Source organism: Sus scrofa, chromosome 3 (assembly GCF_054392235.1).
Source record: "Sus scrofa isolate SSC_HxYL_T2T_F1_AM1 chromosome 3, Sscrofa_HxYL_maternal_Yorkshire_Landrace_v2.0, whole genome shotgun sequence".
Lineage (NCBI taxonomy): Eukaryota > Metazoa > Chordata > Mammalia > Artiodactyla > Suidae > Sus > Sus scrofa.
Window position 1 is genome coordinate 26,209,927 of NC_139385.1, and position 14,945 is coordinate 26,224,871.

General features: G+C 52.5%; 1 long non-coding RNA gene across 6 annotated transcripts in view; it reads left to right on the forward strand.

The window, feature by feature from the left end:
- The window catches only part of LOC110258473 (uncharacterized), a 365,891-nt gene that overhangs the window by 325,127 nt on the left and 25,819 nt on the right, over positions 1-14,945 (forward strand). For 3 of the 6 annotated variants that reach the window (XR_002341155.2, XR_014840498.1, XR_014840495.1), the window contains 3 exons: positions 4,782-4,914; positions 7,001-7,123; positions 8,568-10,284. This is a non-coding gene — a long non-coding RNA (uncharacterized LOC110258473). Of the gene's footprint in view, positions 1-4,781; positions 4,926-7,000; positions 7,124-8,567; positions 10,285-10,775; positions 10,847-12,452; positions 12,555-14,945 lie in introns of those variants that run through there. The other 3 variants (XR_014840499.1, XR_014840497.1, XR_014840496.1) reach the window with 2 other exon arrangements.

Consider the following 14,945-nt stretch of genomic DNA (forward strand, 5'->3'; position numbering starts at 1 on the left):
ACCCTTGAAGGAAGGGAATAAATTTTAAAAAGTTACATGTTGCATGGCCAGATACCCTGGCCTATTACAAAGATTTAGTAATGAAGAAAACATTTTTTTGTGAGGACAGACCAGTCAATGAAATAAGTAAGTCCAGAAACTGATCCATCCACTCATCTACTGTTTCCTGACATGCTATTCTCCAAAAGAGAAGAAAATATCTTTTCAGGAAATGGTATTAGGTAATTTGCATATTGAATTTGAGAAAAGCATAAAAGAATTGGACAACTACACAATATCCTATACAGAATCAATTCTCCCCAAACTAAAGATCCTAATGTGAAATGCAAACTTAGACATATTAGAGGACAACACCATGGGAAAACTTTGTGATATTGGAACATGCACAATTTTTTACACAGAACACATAAGCAATAACTATATGGGATTTTAAAAGATGAACTGGACTATTTTTAGAAATAGAATAGAATACTAGAGAATGAACAATCTAAAAGTACATATTGCAATATATATTATACTAAGTAAAATAACCCAGATAAAACCAAAACTAATATATAGGATTTCCTTTATATAAAGTAACACAAATAGTTGAAAATGACTTCTGTTAATAGAAGTCAGAATATTGTGTGTGTGTGTGTGTGTGAGTGTGTGTGTTTGCATGAGTGTATGAATGTGTGTGTATATGTAATGGGACAGGTCAGGGTAGGAAGAAGAATAAAGGATTTTTCTGGGGTCCTAATATTTTAGTTTATGTTTTAATTGTGATTGCTGTTTAATTTGGATTCTGATTACACAGGTCTGATATGATTGTACTTTTCAGCATGCAGTCCTATCCACATTGCATACCTAAGTCTTTTATTTTCTGAGGTGTGACTGTATCTGGTCTGGTGTCTTTGATTGCTTTCCAAGTGGCTGTTGTGGCAAGGAGGAGCCCGTGGACTGTCATGTGAGCTTTCCAAGCCTGCTGTCTTCCTGCCTGTGTTTTTCTTACTTCCCTGAGATGTTCTAGTCATCCATGCCCCTGCAAATGGGGAGTGTGATTTCTTCCCTCCCAGTCTGTCTGCATTTCCTTGCCTTTGGAAGCAGCTGGGATTCTCAGGGTTGCTCTGCAGGGGGTGGAAAGAGCAGACTTGCTGTGTCACTCCCACCTCAGGGAAAGACCAGGGGCAGAACTGGGAACTGCCTCACATGCTGTCCAAAGAGACCTCAGACTTGGTGGCCAGTGTCACTTACAACACAGGGCTAGTCCTTGCCTGTAGTGATCATAGTGTGGCTGGCTCCACAAATGGGAACAGAAGGTGACAATGGACGACCCCTCCAGACCAGATGACACAGGCTTTAAGGCCAGAGTGAGGGACCTGTACCCAGTGCAGGAGCTAGTGAGCCAGATGAACAGAGAGAGAGAGAACCTGTGACAGCAGAGGAGGTCTTCTTTTGTGACTCTGTCCCTTTGCAGGGGGATCTGGGGTGGGACTTATCCTGGCCAGCTGCACAGAAGCAGCTGGACACAGAGCAAGGTCCCACTGCTTGCCCATGCCAGCTGTGTCTCAGCATTCCTGAAGCACCAGGTTCTTGGACTCCTGCTGGGGCACAGCAGGTGCCACCTTGCACCTGCCAGGAGCTATGTTATCCTCAGAGTTTTGGGTGTGGGGCCGGGGAGTTCCTTTGGTTTTCATTGGCACTTTCCACACTGTAGGGATCAGAAAGTCAGAAGTGGTAGATGGTCACACAATGCAGTGTCCTGGATGTGTCCTGGCTATCATCTCCTCAGGACATTCTGGCCCGGCCCAGGCTAGGAGCAGTCAGAAGAGTGGAGCTTCAGCCAGTCTCCTGGTGCTGGTTTTGGGCAGGGCCAGCACTGCCACACATGCAGAGGTCCACATGGGCAGAATACACAGAGGGATGGAGGGCCTGGTGCCTCTGAAGGGACTGGGCAGGATGGAATGGAATGTGGCACTTAGTCTGCATGGTCCCACAGGTCATGGAGCCCTGTTTGTGGCTGAAAACTCACGTGCCCTGCAGAGGCTACCAGAATCCCTTCTCTCTATCCAGAATTACATGGCATCTGGTGACCTGGAGGGCATCACTGATTCCAGTCCAACTGCAAGGGCTTAGTTTCCACATTGGTGTCCTCCTGGCACTGGTAGTAAGCAAGGGGAGAGAACGAGTTAAGGAAGGTCACGGATGGAGAAGCATCTGGTTATGAGAGTCCAGGTGCCCATGTCAAGCTTAGCCATGCTCCATTTGTTCCTGGTCACACTGCCCTGCATGGAGAGAGGACCCTCATGGAAAAGGAAAGTCATTTTTAGGTCAAGGATTCAGTGTTGCTCATGGCTAATGGGATGGGCTCCAATGTGGGTAGAAAGGCACAGACTGCAGAGTTCCACCCCCTGCCCTCCACCCACTCTGCTTCATGTCCCCAGGCAGCTGGAAACCCTTGTGATCACTGACCTGCTCTGACATGCTCACCTGTCCACCCTGCTCTGACTCACCTGATGCCTACTCCCACCCAGTTACCTTGTAACCATTTTGAGAGGAGAGGCGCATATTCAACAGCCAGGGTCAGAAAGGTGACCATGAGCTGTGCCCTAGACCCTTATCACAACCCCAAGGACAGAGGCCACTGGTAGATTCCTGAAACACTCAGGTCTAAGACTGAGGTGAAAAGGACTGCCAGCCCCAATCCCTGAGTGAGCAGCTCCCTCAGGGCTCTGTGGAGTATGGGTTTCTGCCAGAGGTGCCTAAATCCCTGTGAGGAGCCTGAGGTGAAAGCTCAGGCCCCTGACCAAGAAAAGGAATAGGGGGCAGGAGGGATGGGAGAAGATGCAGGTGGTGGAGGAGGAGGATGTGGAGGAAGGAAGGTCTAGTTGGACCAGAGTTGCACGGAGGAAGGAGGAAGGCAGAGGTGAGTGAGGAGGAGTAAAAAAGGCAGGAGGGTGAGGAAGTAAAGGAAAGATGGTTGGAGGCAGAGGGGGAAGACATAGGAAGGAAGCAAAAGAGAAGAAGGGGAGGGTTGAGGTGGATTGAAGAGAAGGAAGGTGAGATGGAGAAGGGAGTGAAAGAGAAGCTGGGGGGCCAGAATTCCAAATGGTGTTACCTAAAAATTGTACTTGACTGAGCCCCTGGTTTCATGCTAGGACAGGGAACCTCAGGAAGCTGGGTGAGGCCTAGGTGGGACATCTCTGGCCTTATTCAAGTCCAAAGACAAAAACTTAGTGTCCACATTGGTATCTTCCTGGAAACCTCTAAGAGGGAAGGGGATAGGGGGAGTGAAGGAGGGTCAGGGTTGGGAGACCAAGTGTTTCTGTGGGTCCACGTGCCCATGTGCATCACAGGCCAGGCTACAGCTGCCATGGTCCCCTTCCCCTGCAGGGTGACACTCCTGTCCCTGGAGAGGATGACCGCCTTGGTTATGGGCTCAATGTCAACCCTGACATCTGACATCCACACTATTGTGGGTTAAATGATAGTGAACTGGAAATTCTATCTGCTTCCTGAGACCAGCTCTGCTTCATGTCCCCAGGCAGATAGAGGCCCTTGTGGTCACTGACCTTCTCTGGCCATCACTCACCTGCCTGCCCCGCTCTGACCCACCTGATCCCCACACCCACCTGGTTACCTTGTTACCTTGTTACCATTTTGAGAGGAGAGGCTCACATCCAACAGTGAGCATCAGAAAGGTGAGCTTGAGATGCACCCTCACCCTCGACTGATATGTCAAGGACAGAGGACTATGGTAGTTGCCTGGAGCACGCAGGTCTGTGGTCGAGGTGACAAATCCTTCTGGCACCGAATCCAGAGCATGCAGCTCTGTCTGGGTTCCATGGGCTGCAGGCTGCTGCCAGCGTTGTCTGACTCCCTGTGAGGAGCCCAAGGTTAGGGCTCATATTCCTGGCCAGAAAATGAAGAAGTCAAAAGGAGTGTCATGAGAGGCTTCAGGAGGTTTCAGGAGGGGAGAGGATGCAGGAGGGGAGAGAATGCAGGAGGAAGAGGAGGAGGAGGATGGGAAGGAAGGAAGGTCTAGCAAGAGGAAAGGTGGATGCAGGGTAAAGGTGGATGGAGGAGGATGGAGGGAGGAGGTGATTGAGGAGGAGACATTAGGACAGGAGTGAGAGGAAGAGGAGGAAACATGAATGGAGGTGAGGGGGAGGATGCAAGGAAGACAGATCAGGAGGAGGAGGAAGAGCAGGAGGAGGAAGAGGAATAGATGCAGGAGGGGGAGGAGAGGACTGAACAGGAGGAAATGGATGGATGGAAGAGGTGGATGAAGAGGATGAAGGAGAAATGCAGGAGCAGGGAGAGGAAGTAAGGGGTCCAGGCCAGGCCAGAGCAGGTGGTATTGGGAGCTGGGTGGGGTCACTGAAAGGCTGTAGTTGAGTGAGCACCTGGTTTGATGATTGGACACAGTGAAATCCAGCAGCATGGTGAGGCCTGGGCGGAACATTGCTGTCTTGAGTCAAGTCAAATGGCAAGGGCTTAGGGTCTACATCAGTACTTTCCTAGAAACCCTAATTGGGATGGGAGAGGAGGAAAGAGTGATGGTCAGGGTTGAGGGACAAGAGTTAGAGAGGGACCAGGTACCCTTGTCCATCACCTGCCAGATGACACCTGTCCCTGTCACCTTCTCCTGCAAGGTATAGCCCTGCCCCTGGAGAGGATGACATCCTTGGTTATAGACTCAATGCTAACCCTGACCTCTGGCCTTGGTCCTTGTGGGTGGGATGGCAGTGACCCCAGAGCTGCACCCACCACACAGCACCTTCTCTGCTTTGTGTCCCCAGACAGTTGGACAAGGCCCTCGTGGTCACCAACCTGCTCTGACACTCACCTGCCCTCCTTCCTCTGATTCAGCAACCTGACGACTGATCTACTGATACAGAAGGGACACAGCTTTGACAGCAAGGGGTCAGAAATGTGAGTATAATGTGAGTATGACCTGCACTCTCACCACATCCTGACCCCTGCGGACAGAGGCAAGCTTGTGGGTGACTCCATCCTCCCTGGTCCCTGCCAAGGTGATCCTAAACCCAGCCCTAGAATGAGCCAGGTGCATGCAGTCCCCTCATGGCTCTGATGGGTGTGGGCTGCTTCCCCTGGTGCCTGAGTCCATGTGAGGGGCCCCATGTCAGATTTCAGACACTTGGCTTGCTGGGGGTGGGGATTCATGGGAAAGTGGAGTAGTGCTGGGAAAGGATGCAGGAGTAGAAAGAGGAGACACAGGAGGGGGAGGAAGAAAAGGAAAGAGGAAAAGAAGTTGAGGGGAAGCAGAAAAGAAAAAAGGGGCAGGAAGAAAAGAAGAGGAGGATGGGTTGGATGTGGAGGATGAGTCAGGAGGAGATGGATGAATAGAGGAGGAGCAGGAGGGAGGGCCAGGCCAGCCCAGAGCCTGCTCTCTGGGGCTTTGGTGTGGTCACTGCAATGGTTGTACCTGAGTGAGCCCCTGATTTGATGCTCAGACCCAGCAAGCACAGGAAACTGGGGGAAGACCTGATGGGAAATAGCTGGCCTGATTCAAGTCCAATGGCAAGGGCTTTCGGGCCACATCACCATCTTCCTGGCACTGCTATCAAGCAGGGGGAGACGAGGAGTGCAAGAAGAGTTGGAGAACCAGCTAGTTGCAATGGTTCAGCCCAGTCAGTCTCCGCCTGCCCCTGCTGATGCTCCCCTGTGTGGAGAGAGGAGCCTCCCTCAATGGAAAATCAATTTTAGGTCAAGGTCCCAGTGCTGCTCCTGGCCAATGGGATGGGCCCCACAGGGGTTGGAAAGGCAGTGGCCCCAGATTTCCACCTGCTGCCCTGTACCCCCTCAGCCTCATGTCCCCAGTCAGGTGGAGGCCCCTGTGGTCGCTGATCTGCTCTGACACTTGCTCACCTGCCCACCCTGCTCTGACCTACCTGATCCCCACACGTGCCTGGTCACTTTGTTACCATCTTGAGAGGAGAGGTCCACATCCAACAGTGAGAGTCACAAATGTGAGCATGAGATGCACCCTCATCCCTTACTGACACTTCAAGAGAAGAGGCCTGTGGTGGGTGCCTGGGCCACTCTGGTATGAGCGTGAGGTGAGAAGGACCTCTAGCACCCACCACTGAGCATGCATCCCCTCAGGCCTCCATGAAATGTGGGCTGCTGCCAGAGGTGCCTGAGGCCCTGTCTGGAGCCTGAGGTCAGGTCTCAGAACCCTGGCCCAGGAAACAAAGAGGGGGAGGCAGAGGGAGGGGAGAGGTTGCAGGAGGAGGAGGAGGAGGAAAGAGGAATATTGGGAGGAAGGAAGGCAAGCCTGATGAGAGATATACGGAGGAGGAAAGGTGGATGCAGGAGGATGGAACAAGGAGGTGATTGATGGGACAAGGAGCACTGAAGACAGGAGTGTGAGGAGAAAAGGAAATGTTGATGGAGAGGGAGGGGGAGGATGAAGGAGGTGTATACAGAGGAGGGAGTGTAGGAGAACCAAGAAAGAGAGGGAGGAATGGGATGTGGATGAAAGAGAATGAAGGTGAGATGGAGAAGGGCTGAAGTGGAAGCTGCAGGTCCAGGCCAGCTCATAGCCCATGCTATTGGGACCCAGGAGCTGTTGCTTAAATGTGTGCCCATGTGAGTCCCTGGGTTGATGCGCAGACCCTGAAAAATATGGAAGCTGGGGAGCCCTGGGTGATCAATCGCTGGCCTGAGTCATGTCAAACCCCAGGGGCCTAGGGTCCACATGGCTGTCCTTGCTGGACCACTAAGATGGAAGGGGACAGCAGGAGTGGAGGAAGGTCAAAGCTGGGGGCCCAAGTGTTTCTGAGGGGCCTTGTGGCTGGATCCCTCACCTGCCAGGCTACAGCTTCTCCTGACATTTTCACTGCCAGGTGATAGCCCTGCCCCTGGAGAGGTTAAACTCCTTGATTATGCACTCATTGCTTACTGTGATCTCTGACCTGGGCCCTATTGCAGGTGGAATGGCAGTGGCCCACATGTTCAGTCTGCTGCCTGGCACTCACTTTTTTCTTGTCCCCAGGCAGTTGGAGGCCCTGTGGTCTCTGACCTGCTCTGACAGTCGCCCATCTTCTCCACCTCTCCTGCCCCATCCCTGGGTGCATTTCCACCAGAGGCACAGCTCCAGCAGTGAGAGGTCACAAAGGTAAGTGGGATGTGCACCCTCACCACATACAGACACTAGGAGACAGAGGCTACTAGTGGGAGCCTGGACCACTCTGGTCTGTAGCCAAAGTGACAAGGACCTCCAGCAACCACCACTGAGGGTGCAGCTTCCTCAGGACTCCATTGGGTGCCTTTGGCTGCCTGAGGTGCCAGAATCCCTGCGAGGAGGCCTGAGGTCAGAGCTCAGATCCCCGCTCAGAAAGGCAAGAAGGGGAAGAGGAGGAGGGGAGGGGATGACGGAGGAGGAGTTGGACATGCAAGGAAGCTGGATTGGGTGGAGAGATGGATGTAGGCAGTGGAGGGAGGTGGATGGGTGAATGTGTGTTGGAGGAGCAGTGGGTGAGGAGGAGGCACATGGAGGAGGACCATTGCAGAAGTGGACTGAGGAGACATGGGCCTAGGGAATGGGCAGAATGCAGCAGTAGGATGGTGGTGGATAAGCATGGAGGGAGGAGGAAGGTGGAGAAGTGATGGCTGGAGGTGGAGATTAGGGAGGCAAAGGAGGATGGGAGGCCTGGATGGAGGGACAAGGAGCAGCATGGGGGCAACTGGGGAGGAGGAGGTCTGCACTTAGGCAACTCTCCAGGGTGCACTCATCCCTCAAAACCTCTTCTTTAGCCTGAATCCTAGGTTTCCCATCCACCCTGCCTAAGATCAGAGATGCCAGCTAGGTGAGCACGTGTGGTCTGTGGGCTGGGGTGGGGACATAGAGCCTCCCTCAGTTCAGCATCCTGTCTGCCATCATTCCATGTGTCATCTGACTCAGAGACCCTGGCTGTGTTCCCCATTGGTGAGACCTTCTTTGTGTTGTCCCAGGACAGACGTGTCTCACCACGTGAGCAGGGAAAATGAGGTCTTCCCCCTGTGAATTGTTCCCAATATGAACCTCAGGATGGTCTCATAGCACAGAGGCCACCTTTGATCATCCTTTCCACAATCCTTTCCACCCACACCCCCACCCCCAATAGGCTGGCACTCTTCTCTGATTCATCAGCCAGAATCAGCTGAGAGTTGAGAAGAATGGAGCAGATGGGAGCCTCCTGTCCTAGAGACCTCTGGTCCCCACATCCCAGTCTGCATCGCCAGTGGGCACATCTGGTGTAGGGGCATGGTTAGAGAAGAGCTTAGTGGGCAGGAGCAAAGGGCTCTTCTTGGCTGGGTGAGCACCTGACATTATTTAAACCCATGCACCTTCCACTCCCAACTTCAGAGCCTCAGGGCCCAGGAGGTGGGGAATATGGTCAGAGCTTTTGTCGTTGCTAAAGTGTATGATGGAGAGGTTTTTAGGGTATTAGCAGAGCCATGCCACTATCACCACTCTTTCCACCTTTCACTCCTTCTTCAAAAAAATCTTTTACCATCAGACACCTTCCCTCGGCCCTCTCACAGTCCTGGGGACCGCTAACCTCTTCCTTTCTCCCTAGGCCTGGCTCTTCTGGACAGGGCAACTCCTCAGAAACTCATGACAGGCAGTCTCTGGGCCTGCTTTCTTTCCGGAGCATCATCTCTGTCCATGCTGCAGCACGTGGCCGTGTTTCACTCCCTCTCTGGTTGAATGATGTTCCACCACATCCTGGTCCTCTGGCCGCCTGTCCAAGGAAACTTAGATGGAGCCCAGCTTTTTGTTCTTGCAAGTAGCTGGGCTATGGACATACACATTTAGATGTCTGCATCCCTGTCTTCTTCTCTCTTGGGTTTATACCTGGGAGTGGCGCTGTTGGGTCATGTGGCAGCTCTTCATTTAACTTTTGGAGAAAGGGCTAGTTTTCTATAGACGTTGCACCACTTTACAATCGTGTCAGCCATATAAGAAGTTTCCAGCTCCTCCATGGCCTCATTTATCAGTGACATTCACTCCAGTGGGTGAGACGTTCGGCTCTCTGGTGGCTTTGATTTTCATCCCCCTGATGCTAACATTGAGCCATGTCTCCTGTGCCCATTGGGCCTGCTCTCTAAAGTTGGGTCGACTTTGGAGAAATATCTATACAGGCCCTCCACCCATTGTTTCCGTGGGCCGTTTCTATAGTGGAGATGGGAATTTGGCCATATTCTACATACCAGGCCCTTATCGGTCAGGTCATTCATTCTCATAGTTTTATGAATTGTGTGAGTTGCCTTTTTTTGGCAGTGTCATTTGAGGTGCAGCCGCTTTAATTTTAATCAAGTCCAAGGTAGCAATGTTTACTGTGGGGAGCCGAAAAAAGGCAGGGACTCAAAATAAGGACCTTGCCTGATGGCAAAAAAATAAAAAAAAAACCCTGAAGGCAGGTTCCTAACCAAGGAAGGGGGCTCAACTGAATGGTACAAGCTGAAGGTGGGCTTCTGGTCAGGAAAAAAGCTCACCTGAATGGTGCTGGTGGAAGGTGGACCGCTGGTGAAGATCAAAGCCTGCCTGCATGGTACAAGCCAAGGGCAGGCCTCAGGTTACATAGCTCTCATTTTGATGTTGATGGGGAAGAACTGGGGCTTTCCTGGGAAAACAATTTCCATGTTTGCACTGGAGAACATGGATTGTTTCTCGGGTGACCTAAGTCTTTCCTGCTCTTTTATTTGTTATTCAGTTTTCCTCAGCCTTTCCTGATTATTTTCTTATTATTCTTATTTTCCTGTGGTGATTTGTGATTTAACAAAGTCATAACAATAATATAATAAGAATTTCATCCTGAAAGACTTTTCCCTATTTTAATCCAACTTAGTTAAAACAGAGTGTTTATCTATTAACTAGTTATACAGTAATCTTTAGAGTTAGGATGTTAATGAGGTTCATAAAAGTTAGCCATATCTTATCCCAAAAAACCTAGCTGTGAGTTTTGTCTTTGATTTTAAAAGCTTTTAAGTGATAGCTAGTTTAGTGAAGTTGGTTTATATTTACTTACACTACCTCCCTGCCTTCAACGCTTTGAAGATAAGCACCAGTCTACAAACAAGGCTTGTGAATGCCAAATTCTTGTGTCTATGGCCTCTTCAAAGTACTAAGTTTAGTTAAGATAGAGATCTTAAAACATGTTGTATAGCTGCTATACCATGTAATAGTTAACCAAGGTACTTTTAACACTGTGATGTAATCCATAGTGAAAAACTGTCTATATAATCAACCACTGTTGCCAATAAAGTTTGAGCAGTCCAGCGCCCTGAAAGAAAGGACAAAGAGAATGTCTCCTTATGTACATTCGCTGACGCCGTGTCCCTCTCCAATGAGGAAAAAGTGTACACTCCATGGCTGCCGTAGCTGGCCTTCAACAACAGTTTACCTGTTGTTGGTGGGCTTTTGATGCCTAGGCAAAATGTGAGTCCCATGAGCCTGCAGGGCCTCCCCAGCTGGCAGCTGCCCTCCTCTCAGCACACCTGGGCCAGGAGTGCACCCCCTTGCACTGCAGGACAGCCATTGCTCTGGGTCTCTGGGCCCACTTCTCGGTCTCCCTCATCTCACTGTGACAGCATCTCCCAGGCTGCTGGGAGGGGTCTATTAAGCAGAAGTGTTAGGATGGATGTATGGGATGTCACCCACCCAGGCAGCACGGTTTTCTCCCCTCTGATCAGACAGACAGGGAGCTTCCAACAGGAGGTCACTTTAACCTGTTGGTTCTCTGGAGGACTTTCGTGCAGTGGCATATCAGGATTTTTTCTTGCAGCACCAGACACGGTGAGCCTCGAGACCCCACTGCCCCTGGAAGGAGCAGAAATAGTGGCCACGTTTGAGCAGGTGAGGCTTCAGAGGGAGCAAAGGCACTAGAAGCAGGCGCAGCCATGGCAGGGGTCAGAGCCAAGGAGAGACAGGGAGGCCTGGGTGGGACCAGAGCCAGGTTACCAAGTGAGGCCCAAGGGGGCATTGGCATCCACAGGAGCAGGGACATTCCCCAGGTGGGAATCCTAACACCCCAAGTGCAGACCACAGCCTGAGGGGACAGGTGAAGCCCAGGTGGGGAATCACGGCTCTCAGGGCCAGGTATGTTTCTGGTAGGATCCAAGCCAAGGCAGAGCAGGTGAGGCCCACGTGGGGACCAGAGGCAGCTGGAGCAGGTGTGTCCCAGGCAGGATCAGAGCAGGTAGGAGCAGGTGAATTGCCAGCAGCTCCTCTTGGGGCAGGGTCGTGTGCTGGGCCTGTCATCTGACATTCCTTGCCTCCCTCAGATGCTCTGCTCACACCCTCACCTTGGTGCCCCATCTGGGTTTCGGGGGCACTGGTCAGCGTCTCCAGTGGACCCATGGGATGATGTGGACCTCTCGCTCTACAAAGTCACAGCATAGGTTTTTCTGCTGTGAGTCATCTGGACACCCCCTCCCCTTCTCCCTCTCCCAATGGGGAGGGTTGCCATTTGTGGAATCATCTCTGGAGGCAGGACCCTTCAGCCTAGCTCAGGGCCTCCAGCCCTGATGGCCACTAGGGGCCAGGGTCCACACTAGGCTCATGATGAGAGAGCTCAGGGAGGTGGTACAGGCAGAACTGGGGGCTGGGCTGGCCTGGGCCTCAGTCCCATCGCCTCCACATCCACATTAGGGAGATCCCAGGGCATCTGTCCATCAGGGTCAGAGACTGCCCACCCATGTGAAGAGGGGCACTGCCAGGGGTTCTGCAGTCTTCTCCACAGCCAGCACCCTCCTGGGGCAGTCCACTGCTCTGGGTATCCCAGAATCAGATAGGGGGGGTTGGCAGGAGCAGGGATTTTTGGGCACCTGGTCCCCATGCTCTCCTTCTCTTGACTTGCAGTCAGGAGAAGCCTGGCCTCAGAACCCAGGGCCTCAGCATCCATGGTCCCAGCACCCACGAGGTGAGGGTGAGAGCCCGTTCACACTATGTGGGTAGGAGTTGAGAGGTGGCTGAGGGGTGGCTGTGGTTCCCTGCTGCCTGACCTCCGAGGAGACCAGGGGTCCTCAGGCTGTGAGTGGTCTGTGCCTTCACTGGTTCCTCTAAGATCACAGCCCTGAGCCAGGGCCACTTCAGGGAAGTGGGGAGCTTGACTAACACCACCATATCGCCTTCTCCAGCAAAGAGCCCAGGAGATCAGGCGAGCCTCTAAGTGGGTGAAGATGCTGTGAAATTGGAGTAAATACCAGGGCAGTCAAAAAGGAGAAAGCATAGGATCCTGACACTGAAGAGGGCTTGCCTGTATCCCCCGGGACTTCCCTGGCCACCCTAGCCATGGCACAGGGCAGGGCCAGCCATGACCACACCTCAGACTCTTCCTTGGGGGAGATGGGTACAAGTTCAGGCAGAGCCAGCCTCTTCTGAGCATCTTCTGGATGGGACTTCCTCCATCTCACCGTGGGGTGTCCCTTGCACCTGTCTTAGGGTACCTTCTTTCCCACAGATGCACTGGAGGGTCTATGAGGGGATCCCCCCACATGTAAGAGGAGAGACATGGTCTCTGCTGTTGGAGAAGGTGAAGGCAGACAATCAAGGGAAATACCAGGTATGGCTTCTCCATCTGTGCCTCTGGGAGCCCTCCCCTGTTCCCAGCTTTCCTAGTTCCTCCCAGGCTCACCTGCCCAGAAAGCCATGCCATGCCCACCTCCTTGCTCCCTGTAGCCTTGGCCCAGTGCAGACACTGGGTCCAGAGTTGCACAGGTGCCACCTGACATTACAATTAGACCTCCCAGATACCTGAGGGGGACTGAGTCACACAGCAAGGGACAGAAACCAACAGGACAGAGGAAGGAGACCCCCACAGAAACCACAGAAGATGACCACGCCAGATGAACACAGGTCTGACAGAAATGAGACAAGAAACTGGTCTCAACCCATTGATCCAGAGAGATCCCTGTCCCTGCCTAGTTCCCGCCACTCAGCCCCATCACCAAGGTGGGTAGCCCAGGTCCCGCTGCCCAGGAAGGGTGCTCTATGCGCCCAGGCTGAACTGCATCAGCAGGGTAAGTGTAGATGGAGTGAGAGTGGCAGGGACAGTGGCCATGGTTGTCCAAGTGGCATGAGGATGCATGGACCAAGAGGCCCAGAGCGTGATGCACACACACTGACACTGGGCCAAAAGTGCCAGCCTCACACGTGGTCTGCAAGCTCTCAAAAGGGCCTGAAAACCAGGCATGGGCTCCCCTTCTGGCCCTCTGCCTCACATAGCTTATGTGTGGTGGGACTCGGAGGGCTCAAGGGACAGAGGCCCAGTCACCCTCCCAGCCTCCCACTGCCCTGGGACACCCACACCTGGGAGTAGCATCCCAGGGGACAAGCCCAGGCCAGAAGCGGTGGCACTGTCATCATGGACTGCCTTGTGTGGGCTGAGGAGGGAACCTGGTGGCCTAGCCAGTGTGTTCCTATTGGGTGGGGGTTTAGGCCTTGCAGAAGCCATAGGCTGACCATTCACAGGTCCACATCCCCAATCCAGGGCTCCTGGATACAGACTGTGACCTCAGAACCATTGTGACCCTGCCTAGCTTGTGAAATAAGCAGAAGGTACGTTTCTTCAGAAAACACACATGCTGAGCCAGCAGCACCCACCCAACTGTGGCCAGTTGGTTAGCATTCTTTGCTTCTAATCCTCCACCCCTGGCTCCACCCACAGGGAACGAAGCAGCAGGCCAGGCTCTAGTCTCTGGACATCATGTTTATTGACGTGTATGTGAGCCACACCTTCCCAAATGATACTATGTTCTGGGAGTGCTACAGCATCAAGTGAGGCCACTGAACCACTGGTCCCAGGGCAGAGGGGCAGGGGGGTGGTGGCCAGGGTTCCAAGGGGAGGGGAGGCACAAGGGCGAGGGTGGGAGCTGAGGTGGCAAGAGTGGGGCCCGTCCAGGGCACCTTCCGGAGTGGGGGAACACAGGGCAGGATTGGCCCTGAGGGTGCTTGGCTGTGCCCTCAGGGATAAACAGGCCCCTGTGGGGAGGGGAGGGGCTCCAGGCAGCAGAAAGCAGGCTGGACTAGGACACAGGAGGATGGAGTGAGAGTCAGAGGGATCAAAACGGCACCTCATTTTGATGTTTTTCTACTTTCGACATTCGGCATCATTCATTAAAGTATAATGGAGCCCTCAATTCTATTACCCCATCCTACATTAGTGACCTTTGCCCCATCCAGGCTCCCACACTCACCACACACTTGACCAGGGACAGGTGTTTATAGTGAGACCATTGCCCCCTTCCCAGGCAGCAGGCCCTCTTCAGTGTGCTCACAGCTTACTCTGTGTACAACACAAGGAGTACCTGCTCCTGGGTCAGCCATCTCACAGGGGCCCTGCTTCTTAAGTGGCCTGTTGGCTCCAGTCAGGATGCCAGCTCCCCATGGCCACAGACATGACGTGTGTGGAGCTCTGCTCTCAAACCAACACGAATGGCCGTGGGGCAGACCCGGCTTTTCAGGACTGAAACGGTACAGGAGACCTGGGCTGTGCCAGCCCACGAGCATGAAAATGGTATATAGCAGGTTCACATAGGCCTAAAAAGCATTGCTTGTGTTGTCACAATTGAGTTTGGAACCCAACATGCCATTTGATGAATCAAAATCAATCAAAACTCTCACAGGGATGAGAGTTCCCAGCAACCCAGACTCCTGTGGGGACCCCTGGAGGGTCCTGTTGGTGCCTGAGTCTAGAGAGAGCTGTCTTCTCTGCCACAGTACACAGTGACCATTAAAGTGAATGAAAAGAATGACCAATATCCCATTCTGATTTAACGCACCTTTCCCTTCTAATCACATTTGCAACAATGGACTGTTCTGGGAGGGAAGCAGCTGAATCTTACGCCACAACAATGGTCTGTTTCCCACTACCAAGCCATCCCGCTGTTTTCATACATAAACTCTGACCTGTTTTTCTCCTCTTTCAGCTTTCCATCTAGTTCAATTTGTGTAC